Raw genomic sequence first — 19,891 nt, 5'->3', positions numbered from 1 at the left:
TAACTCAGCTTTCAGAGAGTAAGGCCACCTGTTTTCACTACTAGGAGGAACCATAGGGGTAATTTGCTGTAACTCCCTCATTCTATAGTAATCAGAAATGCTACAATAGCTCCATATTAAACAGGGTTAACTTTGATCAAGAGACATAATTTTATCAATAACATTTCAGAATATATAATCAGAAAAACAGGATTTTAAAGTTAGAAGGGACTTAAAACAATCTTGTGCAAACGTATGGCACAACGATATTAGCCAGTCTAAGTTTGAAAACCTTCATTTTGAGAGAACATATCTCAAGAAAGAGCCTTCTGCTATGAAAATACCAATATAATAAAACAAGAGAAAACAATTAAAGATATTGTTGAAGAGAGATGAGAGAGATGGTTCAAAAGGTGAATGAATTCACTTAGACCTTCTCTGTAGTGAGATTTAGCAAGGAGCTAAATGAAGGCCCATAACCTCTTTCAACTGATTCAGTCTCCTTATACCTTACACCCAACATTCTCTGTAACTTAATGACACTGGTCTCCTGGGTGCTCCTCACACAAGATATTCCATCTCCTAACTCAGCATATTTTTGATTGGTTGTTTCCCATGTTTGGAATTCTTTCTCCTCATGTCAATCTCACAGTTTCTTTGGCTTCCTTTAAGTCTCAGCTAATGTCTGACTTTCTGTAAGAACCCCTTTCTGAGTCTTTCTAAATGTTAATGCCTTTCCTCTAAGATTATCCCCAATTTCTGACATGTGTAACTTGTTTCTACATAGTTGTTTCCTCCCTTCTGTCTTTTACCTTTCTTTGTATCTTCAGTACTTGGCACAGTGCCTGATACCTAGTATTTAATAAAAGCTTGTTGACTGACTGATTTTAAGTCTAGAGTGCTATTCATTCTGGACATCAGCTGATGTGTGAAAATGATGGTAGTCACTATAGGAGAAAAGACAAACCGGGTGATAGTACCTGCTTTCTAGGAGCCTAAATTTGGACAAAGGGCCAAATGATATATGCACAAATAAATATTAAATGTCAGGGATATTTGAAGATTAAAGGAAACTCTTTAATTGGAGGAATCCGAGAAGGCTACATATTGGAGCTGAATCTTGGTAAAAATTAAGAATTTTAAAAATGGAGAAATGAGGAGGAAGTGCTTTCCAGACTTGGGGGATAGACTGGGTAAACACTCAGATGTAGGTCATAGCCTGTTGAGTTCATGGAACAGATGGTAATCTGGAATGTAATATGGAGAGCATGAAGGGAAATAATGTAAATGATGCTTAAAAAGTAAGTAGGACCTAGATGCTAGAGGGTTTTCAGTGCTAAAACAAGGAATCTGCATTTTTACATGGAAGCAGTAGGGAGCCAGTGAAGGCTCTTGAACAGAGTGAAACCTGGGTTACCAATGAGGTCATAGGGCCAGTGTAATGAGTCACAAAGGTTCTTTATTGGAAGTTTTGCAAAGGATACGACCACAGAGGGAAGGAACAAGAGGAAGGGGAAATTCTTATTGAATAAGTATGTAAATACTTTTTTTTAAGTTTAGTTTTGTGTTTTGAAGGCAATTTGGGTTGTGACTTGCCCAGGGTCATACAGGTAGTAAATGTCTGAGGTAGGATTCAAATTCAAGTCCTCTTGATTTCAAAAATGGTTCTCTATAGACATGTAAATTCTTAATGAAAGAAGCTCTCACTTCTCTGTCCTTTCCCAATTTAATTGCTACACCAATCCAGATGCTTCAATATCCTGGTTTCTGGGTTGGTCCCACAGTGAGTGTGCCTACTCTAAGTGAAGTTATGGTTCTCGTCCAGGACAAGCTTGATTAACTTTTATTTCTTCCTTCATTGTCTTTTACAAGGACAGTTCTGAATTAGCTATCAAATACCTTCCCTTTCAAATGACTTTAAAGTCAAAAGACCTTCCCAATAGGAGTTATATTATCTGGACCTGGAAAGGATGGTTTGTAACTCTCTGTGTTTACACAGAATTTTTCATGAGGAAACCTCAAAGGGAGGCAAAGTGACAGGTTCAATATAATCAGAATAGAAATCCAGCATCAACAGGATATTTCTTACCTCTAACATGCCTATATTTTGACATATTAGTTAGTGTCTCAGCACTGGAGCAAGATGAATCTCACCCATTTAATGAAATATCAATATCTTTTCTTCTCCCTTGTAGATAGTGAAGCTCATTGACATCTGCTTGTTACACAAATAACAAGCGCCCATTTCCAGAACATGGAACACAGATGGAAGGTGCAGAGGATGAGCAGGAGGGAGGAGCAGCTTATCAATATGTAAAGAACTATTTTGACATTAACTATCAGGAGAATTTTGGTACATTCTGTGTTCAGCAGCAATGACTGTGAGGATGATTAGGGATATTTGCCTAAAAGGCACATTTGTGACAGTAGTTCTATGAAAATGGACTTCCCCCAAAAATCAGACCTTGCATTTTAAAAGCCATAACCAAATGACAAGATGCAAATGGGAATGAATCTGGAAGTATGTGGGCTAACATACTCATTAGCCATCTCTGGCAAAATCATACTAAATCCAGGATCTGAATTAAATGCAAAATAAGCACAGACTAAAAGACTAACAACTAGTTAACAGATCAAATGAAAGATTTCCCTAAACAGCCTAAAAAAGTCCTAAAAATTTACTTATGATTCTTGGCCTTTAGGTGCTTTGGAGTTTTCCCTGTCTCTGGTATAACACTGAATATATATTCCATTAATCCCTGGGGGGAATTCTCATTCATTCATTCACTAGTTCATGTATTTATTTACTCATACATTCAACAGATATTTGTTGATCATATTCTCAACATTCAGAGTGCTTGCTAATAGCTAGTTTTATAGAGTTCTTTAAATATTTGCCAAACGCCTTTACGCATATTAGTATAGTAATGCATAATAATTTGTTCATCTGTGAACTGTACCCTCAAGAAACTTATAATTTCTCTAGGATGATGTTTAGTACAAGAAAAATTAATGAATAAACATGGAAAAAGCAGTACCTGGAGACCCCAGGCACATCATTCCCTCTCTCCCAGTTTACCTATTTGCTAAAGAAGGGTATTAAGACTCAAATGAGCTTTTCTAGTTTTGTCATTCTATGTACTAAAGTCCTTTTGAATTCCCACTTTCTACATTCTAAGGTGCTAAGTCTAACATTTTATGTCTAAGCATTCTCTGTTCTACCATTTTATGTTCTACAGCCCCTCCCAGTTCAGACATTTTTTATGTTCTAGGTTCATGTCAATTTCCTAAGGTCCCTTCCAACTCTAGCATTCTATGCTTCTGTAATTTGATGTATACAAGCTATATAATAATTATGTGGTATAGGCTGTAAGGATTTTAGGTATTTAGAGTAGAAGGGAAAGCAAGCCTTCCTTCATGATATGCCTTCCATTCAACCATTCCTTCCTTATTTTCAATGCAATTCTTCTAGTTAAAATATTTTTCGCTTAATTCTTCAATTGTTAAAGGGATTTTTGGAATATTCCCCAGTTTTCTTTTAATTCAATTCAATGTACACTGAGTGTTTACTATGTACAAAACATTGAGTTAGAAGAAGTTGGGGATAAAAGCATACAGACAGAACCACCCTTTTCCTCAGGAAACTGACTCTCTATTTGGGGGGACACCATATTCTTTAACATGCACAAAATGAATTTTCCTAAAACACCAGTTCTGTGTCATTCTTCCACCCAAAATCTTCCTATGGCTACCAACAAAATTCAAATTCCTCAGCCTAACATTTAATATCCTTTATCCCCCTAATTATTATTTTTTTTTTTTTACAACTAATTCATTCAAACCTTGGTCTGCCCCTAATTTATTTTACTCGAGGTCATAGGATTTAAAGCTGGAAGGAACCTTAGAGATCACTTTGTCCAGTCACCTTTTAATGATGAGGAAACTGTGGGGCAGATAGTCACCTGCCCAATAACTGCAAGAACATGGGTTTAGAACCTAGGATTTCAGATTCCAAATCTAGTACTCTTTCAAATATACCATGCTGGGTTCCTTATTGCTCACTACAGTAAATACATCTGTCTGCTTTCTATTTGTCTCATGTATTGACTTTTTCTTTGACTTTGTGCATACTGTTTTCCGTGCCTGAAAGACTCTCTCCTACTTTTTCTGCCTATGAGATTCCTGTTTATCCTTCAAGATCTATGAAGACTCCCATGAATACCCCTGTAAACTTTGTTGTCTGTATTAATTATTGGCACTTAATTTCATTTTGGCTTTATGTGCCTGGCTTTCTGTTTTTGTTTATGCCTGATGCTTAATGCTTAAAATATATTTAGAGCTTCTTATAGGCAAGAGAACTATGTTTCACACTTTCTCTATCATTTGAAATGCTTAGAATAGAGCTCTTCGTATATTTTAAAAAACCATACCTCAATTTTATGTAGAACTTTTAGCATTTTCTTAAGAAAAAACCTTGAAAGTTAGTAGCGCATATTGCTCCCATTTTACAGATGTGTTTCATAAAAGTGAAATGACTTTCCCTTTCAGAGTTCTAGTATGCTGGAGACATGTTACAACTGGATCTCAGTTCCATTGTCCAATGCAAATCATTGGACAAAATCCTATTCTTGTGCAACATAGAGAAATATGGGCTAGACAACACTGGTCATTAAAAGGATTTGATATCTGGTTTGATACCTAAGAGAAGACATTAATTAAGAGGTGATTATCAATGTGGAACCAAGCCTCTACTGCAGTGTCCTTGGGATCTGCCCCTGACCTTGTGCTATTCAGAAATTATAACTGTGACTTGGATGAAGGCAGAGTTGGTAAATCTGTGAAACCAAAGATGACATAAAGCTGGTGCAGATAGCTAATATGTTGGATTGACAGGGTCAGGACCCAACAGGATTTCAGTAGGTTAGGATGAGGAACCAAATCTCATAAGATGAAACTTAACGTAAACCATTAATTGAATTTTAAAAAATTAACTATTACATTCTTATGCCATAACTATTGCACAATAAGAAATGAGAAAACAAATGATTTAAAAAAAAAGTCATGGAAAGATTAATTATAAACTGATGCAGACTGATATGAGTACAGGAGAACAATTTATGCTATGAGATCAATGTCATAAAAATAAGGCATTTGAAAACTTTTAGAAACTCATGAATAAAATGGGTAGAACCAGGAGACCAATTTGAGAAAAAAATCACAACTTTGAAAGTTGTAAGAACTATGATTAATGCAATGACCATTCATGATTTCAGAGCATGGATGATGAAGCATGCCTTACATTACAGAGAGGTGATGGAATTAGAATATAGATTGAGACATATATTTTCATAAACCAAGGAAATTTGTTTTGCTTTACTATTATTTGTTGCAAGAAATTTTTTTCTTTCATTTTTTTTAAACAGAGTATGGAGGAGAAAAAATAGGCTTTTGTTAACTTTTTTAAAATAGAAGGGTGGGGGGAGTAATACTGGTGTGAAATGCTGTTTATATTTTCAGATAATGTCACTATAGTATTAATTTTACTTAATTTCAAAATTTTGCTATGAGAAATGCCACAGGAGGTGAGTTTACTGTTTTTAGTCATTTTCAATTGTATCTGAGTCTTCATGACTCTGTTTGGGGTTTTCTTGGCTAAGATACTAGAGTGATTTGCCATTTCCTTCTCTAGCTCATCTTCCAGATGATAAAACTGAAGCAAACAGGGTTAAATGACTTGCCCAGGGTCACACAGTTAGTAAAATTCTTAGGCCAGATTTGAATTCGCAAAGATGAATCTTCCTGACTTTAGGCCTGGCACTCTGTGCACTATGATGCCACTTAGCTGTCCCCTCAGGAAGTGGGAGTAGTTTGTAAATGTTTGCAACGTAAAATCAGAAGAAAACACTATTTTTTTTTTAAAGGAATACAACACAATGGGAGAAACATGATTAAACTTGTGTTCAGTTCTAAGGACTCCATTTTGTAAAGAATGTTGACAAACTGAAGCACAATTGGAAGGTAGTAGACCCCATTTGGGGTTTTCTTGGCAATGATACTGGAGTAGTTTTCCATTTCCTTCTTCAGCTCATTTGAGAGATGAAGAAACTGAGGCAAACATGGTTAAATGCTTTGCCTAGAGTCATCAGCTATTAAGTGTCTGAGGTCAAATCTGAATTCAGGTCATCTTGGCTCCAAGACTAGCACTCTATGCACTGTGCCACCTAGCTACTCCAAAGTTTAATATATGTATTTATTTAAAATCTATCTATTTAAAAACAAATTCTTTAATTTCTTTTTATCTCCCCCTGCCCTGTCCCATATAGTTACACTGGTAATAATTCAATTCAGTTTAATTCAATGCAGTTTCCTCAGTGGACAGCTCCTTCCGGAAAATAGGGGAAAATTCCATTCAGTCTGATTTAACAGTATTAATTATGCACCTGCCCTTGGAATTTTACATTTTCTTGTATCTTACAAAAGTTTTTTTCAAAAGAGTTTTATTAAACTGGTCTAATTCCTGAATATTTTGCCTAACTGGCAAATAAACATCTGTATGATCATTATATAACTGTGACTCATCAAAAAGACACAAAGTGATATTCATGCTTTCCTGAGTACATGTTCAAATTTCTTTGTCTATTCATATGGCTTGGGCTCTCACTGAGCTATTAAAATTCACAGTCCCCTGCAGAAGAGCCTGTGAAGAAGATTATTGATGTTTTTGGGAGAATTAAAGGATCATTCTTGGCTAAGAAAACTTGCCTAACTGAAAACCATCTTATCTGCATATATAACTAATGAAATAATGTAATTGTTCTAAATATGGCCACCCTAAAAGTCTGTTTTAAACGATAAGGCTAAAGCATTCAAATCCTCACGAAGCTGAAATGCCTGAAATTTGACAAGAAAAATGATGTTTGGGCTTTAGTCAAAGATAAGCCGCAAGACAACTTTCCATGGATTTAGATAAGGCTATGGAGTTAGCTGAGAAGCTTGGATGTTTGCAGGCTTACAGAAAAAGGGCATTTGTCAGCATAAAGCAATGCCAGGTGAGTTTGCAGAGGTGATGGACATTCAAGGAACTGATCACTTCCAAGGCATATTGCAAGTTCGAAGGCATTTTCAATCATGTTGTGGACAATGCAATTTCAAGGTTAAAGGGAAATCCATTTATCCTATGGAATTGGTAGTGAGTCTCTCTCTCTCTCGATTTGATTTCTTACCACAGTGCTGAAAGATATTTCTTTGTTGTTGCATTTTTAAAAATAAGAAGCAAAATTTACCTTTAGTCAAGTCTTGGTTTTATATTTGAAGATCTCAAAATTAGAAAAGTGCTTTCATGTAAAGTGCTTGATCCAATTACGGTGAAATTACGTTCTTGTATTTTGATTTAGGTAGACAGTTTCTTCAAACCCCTTTATGACATTGGCTAAAATGTCAAAAATGTATAAAGTATTGAATATGGCAACTGTTTATCCATCTGTTTGCTGATTCAGTTTTATTCAGTGATATTCTCATTCATTCAATGCTTTTAAAAGCATTTGTTGTAAGGCTTTACGATCTTTTTAGTTATTTGGCCACCTGAGGAAGTAGACTCCTTATGAGAATTTTTAAAAAAATTCATAATTGATGGAAATGTTAAATTTTAATGAAATGTTGATGAAAATAAAGATGTAATTATTTTCCCCTTCCAAGTTCAGAGACCTCTTGAAATCTTTTCACATTCCCTGTGGGTCCATGAATGCCAGGTTAAGAACCCCTTATTTACTATGTTCAAGAGAGCAAGGCCATAAATATAGTGTGTGGTAGAAAGTTCAAGAGTCAGGAGAGATGTGAGTTCCAATCTAATCCCTGGCACTTACTAGCCATGGGATCATGAATAAATCACTAAATCTCTGGATATCCCATTTCTCAATTGTAAAATGTACGGGTGGGATTAGATGATCTCTCGGGTTCTTTTCTAGCTCAAAATCTCTGATTTGGGGAACAAATACACAATAATACCATTACTCTTGTAGGAAATCTAGTTGTGAAAATATGCCAACCTAGGTTTGTTTAACTTTAAAAAAATAAAGCTTCTATTCTTTTCCTACAAGTAAGTTGCTTTCTAAAGTACCATTCATTTATTACCGACTCCCCCATTAAACTTTCTAACCTTGAAATGGTGAAAAATGTCTGAAAAACTTTCTTAAAAATCTTTGATAAAAAAAATAACCTAGCTATTTTATATGTAAAACTTCTTTCCCTCCTTCCAAAGCACTTTCCTTAAAAACATTTCAAAATGTCAGCTTAACCTTCGAAAATAAAGAAATCTGTCTGGAAATCAAAAGGGAATGTGTTTTAGTTGTACTCAAGCTATTCTCGCATACATAATAAGAATTTAAGCCATCAAATTCTTTTTATCTTTTCCATTAAGTAACAGCCCTTTGAAGTGAGGCTAGCCCACAACTGTTTAGCTTTATGTTAGGCAAACAATGCAGTCAGCATTAGAATGTTAAAATTGGGATAATCATGGAAATGAATAAAACAAAATGACCTGCTTTTATTTTTGGTAATTATGATGTCAACCTACCCCTAATAATCCAAGCTGAGTATTGTTAAGCAGTCATAAAGATAAAGGCATGTGGAGATTTTTGACAATTTCTCTACTGGCCTAGGGAAGTGTTTTTCTTATAAATACTCATTCTAGAAGAGAAATATCATGAATGAAAAGGATATAACCATTTTTTCCCCTGGTTGCATGAAAAATTTGAAAAACAATTAGCCATGTGACTGGCAAACTATCTGGAATAGTAATTTGTTATTTAAATATCAATTTAAATGATGCTGCATCCTTGATTTTTTTTTTGTCATCAATTACATTTTTTTTTGTCATCGATTACATTAGCAATAACCTCAAAGGTTTCATTTCTTCCAGAGAATTCAAATTACTTTTTGACTTATTGGACTCAGAATCAATACTAGTAGTATCTTTTATTACAAATGGAGAAACTGAGGCACAGTGTGGCTAAATGCCCATTCAAAGTCACCTGGAATTAATGGTAAAGACTGGATAACTTGGGGTAGCCTGACTTTTAGTCTAGTACTTTACTCATTAAAGTACTATAGCACACATCTTGATGCAAAGGAAAGAACAGTAGATTTGTATGAAAGCTTAGCTCCCAGTATAGCCCTATGGCTTAACCAGTTGGGTCACCTTCAGCACTTTGACTTCTTCTCCAGGTCTTGACTGCCTCATATACAAAATAAGGACAAAGATGCTTGCTTGTTCTACCCGCATTACAGGGTGGGGGGTGGGAGGATCCGATGAAATAAGGTATGCCAAGAATTACACAGATGTGAAACCCAATGTGCATAGGGTTCAAGTAAAGAAATTCAGGTTTTGTGACCCTAAGCAAGTCACTTAACCTCTGAGGGCCCTAGACAACTTTTTTAGACTTACAGGATATAGATTCCAATCTTCATTGATAGGGGGAGTTTTTTTTACCAGAAGTATCATCCCATGTGACTCACAACACTCTCAAGTACAGATGAACCAATTTAAAATAGTGGGAAATATTTAACAAAATACATAAAATACAGATAATGTTAATACATGGTTTTCTAAGTGAATATGCTGCCTGGACAGATACTTAAGTATGATTTGGTGGTCCCTATTTCTGTCTGAAATATGTTTGAAAAGAAAATTCCAAATGGGGTCATGAAGAATTAAATACAACTGAAACAACTGAAACATTTCTACTTGAATTGGAAACAAGTGCTCTATACCAAGGAAATCACAGGTCCTGGTCAAATAAAAATAAGCAGACCAGTATGCATGTAGATATAGCTGTATCTATGTATATCATATGTTGTTCAGTTGTTTCAGACTCTTTCTTTGAGAGACCACTTGGGGTTTTACAGCAATAATACCAGAGTGGTTTGCCATTTCCTTCTCCAGCTCATTTTACAGATGATGAACTGGGCTAAGTGACTTGTCTAGGGTCCCATAGTAAGTATCTGAGTCTAGATTTGAACTCATGAAGATGAGTCTTCCTAATTCCAAGCCCAGTGCTCCATTTACTGTACCATTTATCTGCCCTCTAGCAGAAATAGGAGATAGTAAATAGTTTCCTCCTGGGAAATAAATGCCTGAGACCAGATCTGAGCTCAGGTTTTACTGACTCTAGACCTGAAGCTCTATCACTGCACTACCTAACTGCTCAGGTATACCATTCATATACACATACATCTACACACACACACATATATGTTTGTATGTATACATGAATATATATTCATTTCCCTTCTAATTTCTACTTTTGCATAAATAATAGTCATCACAAATTTTTTTGTTAGTTTTTAGATAAACTCAAACTAACCAACATATCCTAATGGGCAAAATCTTTTTATTTTCTTTTATATTTGTTCATTAATCTTCAAAATAAAAGTTTAGAAAGAGACATATTTTTTGGTAGTGGTTTTAGTCACTTGAATCACAGCACAAATAGAAAATAAACTGAAAATTTCATGTGATTGTTCTAAGACAGCATAATAACTAAAGTACTTTCTTGACAAATACAAAGGGAATTCAACTGAAAAGGTTGTTTCATTTATTCTGTATGTTTTTTTCCTCTGGGAAATGGTTGGTATGAAAATATTGTAGTATTTAGAGTCCTTTAGGGTCAGTAAGTCCAGACATTCTCTGGAAGGGAGTATGACAGGTATTTTTGTTCTGATACTTGTTGCTGATTAAAATTCATTGAACATTATAATAGATAATTATCATATTTTAGCAAATATTTCTGAGCTACTTCAAATTTCATAACTGAGGCTTATCTCCATAATGCTTTTGAAATGAAAGAAGATCAAACAGAGACCCATGGACTGGTGTTCATTAATCCTTCTGTGTCAGGAGTCAATCTGTGCTCATCAACAGGAAAACAAGAACTTGGCTTTTTGGTTTTTTTTTAATTAAAGATTGAGATGAGGAAGGAGATAGGAACTAGAAGGAAAAAAAGATAGGTAAGCCAGAAAATTCACTTCAAGAATCATAATCTTGTAGAGTGCACATCCCCTCTGCCAGGGAAAACTTCCTGCCTCTAACACTATTTTCTTGTGTTATTTTTGTTGTTCAATTGTTTTCAGTTGTGTCCAACTTTTTGTGACCCCTTTGGTATTTTCTTGGCAAATATATTGAGTGGTTTGCTATTTCCTTCTCTAGCCCATTTTGCAGATGAGCAAACTGAGGCAAACAGGGCCACACAGCGGGTAAACGTCTGAGGCTGAAGTTGAACTCAGGTCTTCCTGACTCCAGGCCTAGCACTCTATCCACTGTGTCACATGTGCTGCTAGAGCTCCTCCCTTAAAAATAAAAGCAAGCAGTGTCTAATTACATACATATGATAATTATGTATATCATATATATGTTAAATTATTCTAGACATCTATTTCTCAGCTCTTTCTCTGGATGCAGATAGTATCTTTTTTCATAAAGTTTAATAAGTAATCATCTTTTTTTAATTGTACTGTTATGGCCTTGCTTGTTTTATTTCATAAATTAAAAAAAAAGGAATTGGAAAGGCAGAAAGAGACCAAGCTGTGAAGAACTCAAGTTGAGGGATTTCTATTTGATCAAACTGGCAATTGAGAGAGGTGGTGAGAGACTGAATTAGGGTGGTGGCTATGTGAGCAGAGGGGAATGAATGAAGGTATGTTTCAAGGGTAGAAATGCCAATATTTGGCATCTGACTGGCTATGTGAGCTAAGTGAGAAGCTGAGGTTGTTGCTCACAGGGCAAACCTGGAGGAAGGATAGTGGTGTCCTCAAGAGTAATATGAAAGTTTGGAAAGGGAATAGGGGAATGTATTAGGAAAATGAGTTCTGTTTTGAGTATCTTCAGATGCCTCTGGGACATTCAATTTGAAATATTTAATAGAAAGAGGGTGATATGGGATGGAAGCTTAATTAAGCAAGAGGCTAGGGTTGGATACATGGATCTGAGATTCATCTGCATAGAGATGCTAAGTAAATCCATGGGAATTAATAAGATCATCAAGTGAGAGGAAAGGGGTACATCTACAGTTAAGGGCTTAACCGTTAAGCAACAGAGACTGAAGAGGAGCATTCAGATAGGTTGGAAAAAAGTTAGGAAGGAACATTGTGACAAAAACACAGAGATGAGAGAGTATAAAGAAGGAATGGGTTGTTCATAATTTTAAAGTTGGAGAGAGCTTGAAAGTTGTCCTTAGAGAGAGGTCAAGGAGATTGTGGGAAGGTAAGAGGACATTAGATTTGGTAAGGAAAGATCACTGGTAATTCAGAAGGGCATATTTCCTTACTCCAGAAACTGTTCTTTTCATTTTATTAGAAGTAACTAGCTATTATTGTCCTTTGTATAGAAAGATGACTGACTCACCTATCTTCATGTACAGTGTTTTCAAAATTGGGATGATGGATTTAACTAGGAGCAAGGACAGTTCTTTGGCCAGGCTTTCTTAAGACTAGCATGTTTTACTTGCAAGGCAGATAGGCTATGATTATTCCATGTAGTCTATTTCCATGAGGTCAGAATGAAGACTTTCTTTAATATAGTTAGTTCAACACACACCTTTGACCTCATTGTCAATATGCTCTGAGCTAGTGAAATAACCAGATATATTAGGCTAAGAATTGTTTTTACCACCTTCAATTCTGCTCCTCTAATTAATCCCAGTATTGGACAAGTCAAATGATCTTGGGACCCTGGTTTCTTCATCTATAAAAAAAGAATGTGCTGGAATAAAAGATTTCCAGGATCCCTTTCTGCCCCAAATCTCATAAACCCAACATTTCCTCTCTCTATATTGCTCTTTCATTCAATACTCCCCTCGCCATTCCTTCCATACTAGTATATTCTATTTATTTACATAATTTTTAACCTACTAGTGTTGCAACTTCATGGCTTTCAGTCCATTACTTTTGGAAAGTATATACATACACACACATGCCACACACACATACACATATACAAATACTGACCAACCCCAAATAAATCATGTATTAACAGATGCTTAAGCCTACAGTTAGCAAATATTAGCAAAAAAGTCCAGAAGTTGGTGTTGTTAGATTGGAGAAGCTTTTTTGAATAGATTCTGGCCAGTTAAAGAGATTTTGCAGTTCTCTAGGCAAAATCTCAACTATAGAAAACAAAACAAAAGAAGACAAGATAAGACAAAATAGGTTATGAGTACAAAAGAAATAAAGAGAACTAAGGACTCTTATAGCCAACCAGAATCATTAATTTTCCTTGCAGAAAAATCTTCATTCCTGTAATGATGAAAACACCAGAAATCAATGATTCATTAACATCTGAAGGATACACAGGTAGCTTAGGTTTTAAACACACAGGGGACTGTTTACTTAAATTATAGCAGGGTTTGGTACATGAATCAATTGATTAATTATCTAATTTTAACAAATGAAAATAGAGATTTTTAGAAATTGAATTCAATTAAATTCTACAAACAAATGAGTCTTTTTCCATCCTCTTCTTCCTGGATTTTCTGCAACATTTGACAGAAGATAATCAATCACTCACCTCCCTTAGATATTCTCACGTGACTTCAGGGACATGACTCCCTTTTGATTTTCCTCTCACTCATCTAACCCTTCTTCCTAAATCTCTTCTTTTCTAGATTCAGCCTCCTCCTTTCCATTCACTTGGTGTGTGTTCTCTTTTTTTTATCTCTCTTCTCTCTCCATTTTCTGTGGACTTATTACCATGTCCCTTTATGCAGTAAAGTCCCAAATCTTATGTTATCATTCCCAACTTCTCCTCTGACCTCCATTCCACATCCCCAATTGCATGCTGGACCTGGATTTCATTTACACAATTAAAAAACTGAACATATCAAAAACTAACTTCATCATCATCCTCTCCGAATCTACCCTTCCTTCAAATGTACCAATTTATTTTGGGGGCATCACTTTCTTCCAAGTCATTTAGGCTTAACATCAGCATTCCTACTGATTCTTCATTCTCTTTCTCTACTTTCCACATCAAATTAGCTGCTAAATCCTATCAATTCTCCTTCCATAAATTGAGGAGTTTGAAGAACCATCTTCTTTTGGATTTTTTATGTGTTTTATTTTATCATATTTATATTCAAATATGTTCCTCCCTGTCACATCAAGGATAGAGAACCAGCCTTGAATCCAGGAAAACTTGTGTTCACATCTTGTTTATGAGACATTCTGGATGTGTGACATTGGGTAAATCATTTAACCTCTCAATGCTTCAGACAAATCTCTAATATTATATATCGCAGATAAATTGCTGACTGGAATTGGTAGATGAACTTTTCTCACCTAGCAGTTTCCTATACCAGTGAAATCTCAAGTACAGTCTCTACCATCCTATCCAAATTGTTAAAGGACAAAGAGAATAAGTGGAATCTTTTCAGCAGGTTGCTTTTAGTCTTGGAGTCAAAATTTCTATAAAGGGAGGGTGGAGATAAATTTTCTCAACTCTCATCTGGGGCCAAGCTTAGACATTATAATTATACATTTAGATTGATTTTGTGTTTTACATTTTTGTTTCTGTAATTATGGTCTATATTTACAGTTCTGTTGACTTCATCCTGTGTCAATTCATTTAAGTCTTCTAATACTTCTCTGAACTTGAGAGTTTTTAAAAGAAAATCCATCCTATATCCACACAATTGCCTTACTTTAAAGTACATTTGGACTGGCAAGGAAACTGAGAATTGCTACAACCTTTGGAATATTCTGGTAGATTTGAATATTCAAATTTCAGAGTCAGCTTCCATTTCATACACTTGATGTTTCTGTAAAAATGACTTTTCCTCAAAATGGTGCTTGGCTGGATTTTGTTTTTCCTGTGGCTTTTACTGAAAACTTGGTAACAAAGGAAGTATATTTGTGATGAGCTCCATGTCCTTGACTGCTTTGGCATTTTTGTGTAGGCTTGAAGTTGACGGCAAAGCTAATATCTTCTCTGATGCAGAATAAATATGACAGTGCTTTTGTTTACCCTATTAAGTCCAAAAAAGCAAGAGCAAAGACTTAAAATTCATTGAATTGAATAAAGCTGCAAACAACCTCTAACTTCAAAACCTTAAGGATGTGTTTTAACTTCAACAAATCAAGGAATGTCATTATCTAAAAAGTCTACCTTCAATTTCAAATAGACCCAAATGAAATTGATCAAAATCCAATGAGTTCTAGAGGACAGATGATAGGCTCCATACTACATTCTGTCAAGAAACTGTTACACTTGAATGTACCTAAGTTAAAATTGGAGATAAAGAAGGAAAACTTTCCAAAAAGAAAAGAAAAAAGTTTTTTGAAATTTAAATTGAGCATTGTTTTGATCTGTTTTTTTTTTACAGAAGACTAACTGATATAAATTAACATTTCTCATATTATATAACCTTATACTATATAATAGGCAGCTAGATGTCACAGTGGATGCAGAGAGGAAGATCTGAGTCCAAATCTGACCTCAGACACTTACTAGCCATGTGACCTTGGGCAAGTCACTTAACCTCTGTTTGCCTAGGAGCTCAGTTAGATGGCTCAGAGGATAGAGTGCTGGGTCTGGAGTCAGGAAGATCTGAGTTAAAATCCATCTTCAGACACTTATTAGTTATGTGACTGGGCGAGTCACTTAATGTCTGCTTGTCTTAATCCACTGGAGAAGGAAATGGCAAAGCACTCCTGTATCTTTTCCAAGAAAATCCCATGGATAATATAATGCATGAGGTTATGAAGAACTGAACATGACTGACCAACAAGAACAATATTTATAAGACTGACTACTATGTGTGAAGGAATGGCCCGAAGATATCAAAACAATCCTGCCTTGAAGGAGTTTCCAGTTGTACACAAATAGGAAGTTCTGGGTTCAAATTCTGCCTTGGTCACATATTGGCTAGGTGACCCTGGATAAGTTACTTAACTTTTCAATGCTTTAGGCATCTCTCTAAGACTATAAAAAGTGGAGAAGATGCAAACCTGCATTGGTGGATAGAGTTTTTTACATGGGAGTTCTCTATGTGAATGAAATTAGAGATCTAGCCTCTATCTTCAGCTTGGTACTTACGACAGCTTACCTTTATAGACATTTCCCAATATTTTCCTTTATTCATTTTGTGTTTCAACTTAACTAATCTATTTGTTGTTCTGTGAACTTGCCATTTTATCTTGCCCTACCATTGGACAAGTCGCTCCACTCACCTGAATGTCCTCCCTCCTCCCTTCTCTCCCTTAGAATCTCCAGGATGATTTCGGGGATTCCCGTGAATCCTCACTAGCTGCTAATGTTTTTTCCCTCTTCAAATTATCTTATAATTATTTGTTGATGGGAGCTGAAGGGCATCTGTCTAGTTTAAGTTATGAACCTACCAGACATATACGTCTCCTCAATTTAGTGGTTGATCAATATCAGTTAATAATTTGAACAGAGTAGTCATCATTTTTGTAAAATCCAAAATGAGGAAAATATTTTGTTGTCCTAAACCCAGAGTTTTGAATTTTATTTCCTTACAGAAACAGGTGGAACACTTATTGTGACCTGAGAAACCAAGAAAAAAATATAAAAGAAAAGAAAGCTTTAAAGGGTTAAAGAAAAGAAACAGTTTGGTGATGATAAGAGAATAGAAGAAAAGGAAAAGCACGGATCATAACATTAGGGTAACAAATACATGCTTGCAATTTTGCTGATTTTATATCCAGAGAGCCCAGATTTTCTTTGGATTAAGTTAGTACCTTTTGTCTCTCTAAACCTCCAAATCATTTCCTTTAAAAATTCCCTATTATTATTATTGTTGGGGAGGGGAGGAAGGATGGGCATGGAGGAGGTCAAATTGCAAAAAAGTTTTTTTCGATGAACAAGCATTTATTTTCTCTCTCTCTTACCACCCCTTCCCCAATGGAAAAAAAAAATTGAATCCTTATATAACAAATATGCAGAGTCAAGCAACTGGCCACTTCCAAAATCAGTCCTGTCATGCATCCTGAATCTATCACATCTCTGTTGGGATAGCCCGTTAATTCTTAAGAGACCCTATGCATACATCACAGCACAATCTTTGATGTATAATTATAAAAATAGCTTCCCTCCAACTTCAAAATCATATCATAATCAAGTAATACTGCCTTACTAAGACCCATTTTAGATAAATGGAAATTCAGGCTTTGTGTGCCATTTTACAATTCATCACCAACGGTTTGCCTCAGTTAAAAGAATGGCCATTTGGCATAGATGAAGTCACAGAATCCTTTACCTCTTTCCCCCAACCAAGGCATCTCTGTTTAAGTAGATTAGGTGGGGATGCCAAATAAAACTTTTTTACAATTTAATTCTGTGATTACCAGCCTGTAAAAAGCAAGTGATCAGTATCATTGTTCTTTTTCAAATATTTCTTAACTCTGCATATTATAGGCATGCAATTAGAAACAAAGACACTTGGAGTTGGCATGCATCTGGGAGTGGGAAATCTTTCCTTTTTTTTTTCAGCGCTAAGGTTGCTATCACATTAACTGCTTAATTCTGGTTTCTTTTTGTTTTTTTTTCTTAAAGAAGTTGGGGCTTCCTCCTGTTATATAACACTACCTTTGGGGAAATGAAATGTCAAGTATCAAAAGGAAAGATTCAGATGTCTTTGTGATGTATCTTAAAACATTGAACTTGGCTTCTTTCCCACTCCTCTGATCTACTGTGCAAAGCAAGAGATTTTCACCTCTCAAGCTATAACCCAGTGCATCAGGAGGATACAGATACAAAAATCCATTTCCAGAAGGTATTTCAGGTTAATAGTTAAGATGCTTTTCTTTCTTGGTTCACTTAACAGTATTGCTATAGTAGGGATAATGATGATAGATTCCTGGTTTTTGTTTGTTCTGCACCAGAAACATGACCTCAAAGCAATAACCCCTGGGAAGGTGATAAATAGATTTGCTTTGTATTAGCTGCAAGACCAGAACATCATTTGACCTCAGTAATGGTTTGCTAATCATCAAATTCAGGCTCAGGGCTACCTGAGGAGCCAGTCAATAATCTTAAAGTAGCATGTGGATCACTTTTTGAAAAGCTCAAAGACTGTGATTTGCAAAAATCTCTTTCCAAAGACTTTATTGGGAATGGTGGTGTAAGGAGATGGAAGATGATTTGCTGTCTCATTTAAGTGTTAGCTAAGTAGTGCATCAGATAGAGGTCCCAGACCTGGAGTAAGGAAGACTCATCTTACCTGAGTTCACATCCAGCCTTAGATACTTACTAGCTGTGTAACCTTGGACAAGTCATTTAATCTTGCTCACCTGAAAAATGAGCTGGGGTAGGGAATGGCAAACCACTTCAGAATCTTTGCCAAGAAAACCCCAAATAGCATCAGGGAGAGTTGGATATGACTGAAAAATGACAACTTTGTAAGCCCTTTATTAGGGGTAGTGGTGAAGGGGAATGGATGATGACATGCTTTCTCTTTTAAGACTCCAACACATTTCCTTAAGTTTCAGCTAAAACAGAATTCTAATAGGTAGATCTCAATATCTGTTACGTCACTTTTCAAACAGATTTATTCATTTGCTTTTTTACTTTGCATGCACGTGTATTTTTACAGTGATGTCCACAGAGACATAGTAGACAAGCAGCTAGAGACTAATTTTGTTTTTTGTTAGTGATGTGGGTTTCTAGCTTGGAATGGGAAAGCATTTTAAAGTAGCAGGTTTTCTTTCTATCTTTTTTTAAAAGAACTATTTCTTAGGTGGGATTGTGCAGTAATGGAGAGAATTTGAACCCCAAGTCTATTAACTAAAGCTTATATGGCACTGGGGAAACTACTTCACCTTCTGAGTTTCAGTTTTCTCATTTTAAATTAGTACTCCTTCCTCATGTTATCTTTCCATTAAATCACTGGGTACATTTGGAATAATGAGACTAGGGATGTATACTGAGAATTCTATTTTGCCCTCTGTGAGTCTAGTAAAAAAAATAATAAAATGAGGAAATTGGACCAAATGAACCCTAAGGTCGCTCCCAGTTCCAATGATCTATAGTTATTCCTCAGGGATGATATAGTCCTTTATTATTTTTAGTAGGATATAAGCTCATTGAGGATATGAATTTTTTTTTAAAATTTTTTCTTAGGATCCCCAAACTCAGTACCCAACACGTTTTTTGCTATTGTCATACAGGTTTAATAATGTTGGTTTAAGATCCACAAAGATGAGGGACACATTTAGGATGATCACCCATTAAATGTGAATTGCAGATTTAGAAGTGTGGCATTTTTAGTTTTCACATTAGGGATAGGAAGTAGAATGAGACTTTTAGGTACTCACTTCAAATCACTAAAGCACCTTAGGAGAGTTAAGAATAGATTGAACTGTGTGGTTCAAAACCATCTGTGTAGGCTACTGACCCTTTTAAAAGTCCTTGGAAAGTAGTCATGAGAAAAAATGTGTTTTCCCATTAATGGACTTCTTCAACTATTTGGTAGAACTCTCCCAAATTCAGCATAAAGAGCCTGGAAAAAATGACGGGAGCAGAAAATTTGTGCTTGAGAGGGTCACAGTGCAATAATTTTCAAAAGCTATTCTAGAGGAAGCAGAATAGCAGAAATTTTTAATAATTTCCCCAGATATATTAAAAACCAGTTTCTGCAGCTGTAGGATTCTTCTAGCCAACAAAGCCCTGGCTTCCTTATTTGAGTCTTTCTTTTTAAACACTGAAAGAGTTCACATCCCAATATCCTATATATTGTGCTCTTACAAAATTGGAATGACCAGTAATAGTAATGAAAGCCTTCATCTCAATGGTGGATTTGTTTTCCTGTTTTTCTGTCCTCAGATGATTACATTGCGAAAAGAAAGGACAGCAATCTGGCTTTAGCTTTTTTTTCTCCTCCACATTCCAGGCTTTCAAAGCTGC

At 35.6% G+C, this 19,891-nt stretch overlaps 1 protein-coding gene and 1 long non-coding RNA gene across 8 annotated transcripts in view; one reads left to right on the top strand and one right to left on the bottom strand.

Moving 5' to 3' along the window:
• SYT1 (synaptotagmin 1) overlaps nucleotides 1–19,891 on the bottom strand; it is a 728,065-nt gene that overhangs the window by 238,429 nt on the left and 469,745 nt on the right. The gene's annotated exons all lie outside the window — the stretch shown is intronic.
• Nucleotides 1,455–17,583, top strand: LOC140534425 (uncharacterized). The gene is made up of 4 exons (XR_011977295.1): nucleotides 1,455–1,511; nucleotides 2,175–2,292; nucleotides 16,510–16,653; nucleotides 17,543–17,583. It is a non-coding gene; the product is annotated as an uncharacterized lncRNA (long non-coding RNA).

The sequence above is a fragment of the Notamacropus eugenii genome, chromosome 3 (genome assembly GCF_028372415.1).
Source record: "Notamacropus eugenii isolate mMacEug1 chromosome 3, mMacEug1.pri_v2, whole genome shotgun sequence".
In the NCBI taxonomy this organism is placed as follows: Eukaryota; Metazoa; Chordata; class Mammalia; order Diprotodontia; family Macropodidae; genus Notamacropus; species Notamacropus eugenii.
Note: the sequence above shows the minus strand (reverse complement) of the source record. Positions and strands in the feature narration are given on the sequence as shown.